This window comes from Triticum aestivum, unplaced genomic scaffold (genome assembly GCF_018294505.1).
Source record: "Triticum aestivum cultivar Chinese Spring unplaced genomic scaffold, IWGSC CS RefSeq v2.1 scaffold128918, whole genome shotgun sequence".
Taxonomy (NCBI): Eukaryota; Viridiplantae; Streptophyta; class Magnoliopsida; order Poales; family Poaceae; genus Triticum; species Triticum aestivum.
In genome coordinates this window covers 1-1,349 of record NW_025273124.1, presented here as the reverse complement: position 1 = coordinate 1,349, position 1,349 = coordinate 1, and the positions used below count along the sequence as shown (strand labels likewise).

The window sequence follows — 1,349 nt, the reverse complement described above, 5'->3', positions numbered from 1 at the left end:
CGACGACTAGGCGCAAAATCGTCCTCAGCGCCGAACCAATCGCCGGCTCACCCCAGGGGGCGATTTTTATACGTCCTGGGGGGCCAACGGCTGGGATGCTCTTAGTTCCTGGGCCATGATGTTGCACCCATGTGCTGTGTGCCTTATACTCTAACGGATCCTTTGTGCTGCCGTTTTTGCATTATTAATAAAGTCGGGATTTAGCCTTTTCCATAAAAGAGAAATGAGAAAAGGCTGTATTGTGGTCTGTTTGCCCATAACAGATTGGTTTACCACTTTCTATCTTCCTGACACGTTGGCTTCTTCCCTTCGTCTAGAAGTTGTATACGTGGATCCAACATTACGTCTGAAAGCCTAGTTGGTCAATACTGAAATACGTATTCTTTTTGTTTGGAAAAGTTTGTTCCTCAAATGGATACATCTAGCATTAATTTGGTGCTAGATACATCTATTTGAAGCACATACTTTTTACCACAGAGGGAGTGACGATTACTGTCTAATTTTCAGTGAAAGGAATGCTACGACCAAAATTGACAGGCTATGCGAAGAACATTTCATCAAAGCACCAGTGGTCTAGTGGTAGAATAGTACCCTGCCACGGTATAGACCCGGGTTCGATTCCCGGCTGGTGCATTTCTCTGTTTTTTCCTTTTTTTTCTTTGCATTTCCATTTTGGGGCTTGTCACTTTTTTTTGGGCACTTTTGTTGATATACTACATACAGTTTATACCTAAAGTTTCCTGCATTTTGTATGCAAACCGAAGAAACTGTTTGAAGGAGTGTTGAATTAACGACAAAAAGAACACCCTTTTTAACTTCCCCAACTCACACCTAGCTTTTTTTAGGGGAATGCCAAACTTTATTAATCAAAGGGAATGTCTACAGGTATACAAATGGGAAATAGGGTAATGGGAGAAAACCACATATAGCGACTAAGGCCGAGCGGAAGGGGAGATTTACCAAGATTATGGGCTTCAAAATTCGATGTATACCCTTCAAAAACTATAACACAATTAATTAACTTGAACTTCTTGGATATGAACATCAACTGCCCCCGCGTCTCTCCCGTGTGGGCGACTCGGGAGGCAGCCTGAATCCTAGCCGCCGCCACCACAAATCTATTGTTTCTGTTTGCCGCTATCGGAGGACACTGACGAAGCCATGTGGCCGACGATGCGACAGGGACCTTGCTCGCGGCAGGGGTGGTTCTTGGGTTGTTCCGATGGGTGTACTACTCTAGTACATGTTTTGAAATGAGATTATGTGCTTCAAAATTTGATGTGTACCCTTCAAAAACTATAACACAACTAATTAACTTGAACTTCCTGGATATGAACATCAACTGCCCC

General features: G+C 43.4%; 1 non-coding gene across 1 annotated transcript; it reads left to right on the top strand.

The window, feature by feature from the left end:
- The first annotated feature begins 562 nt into the window (after positions 1-562).
- On the top strand, positions 563-633 carry TRNAG-GCC (transfer RNA glycine (anticodon GCC)). Its single transcript has one exon. It is a non-coding gene; the product is annotated as a tRNA-Gly (tRNA).
- Positions 634-1,349: the final 716 nt, after the last annotated feature.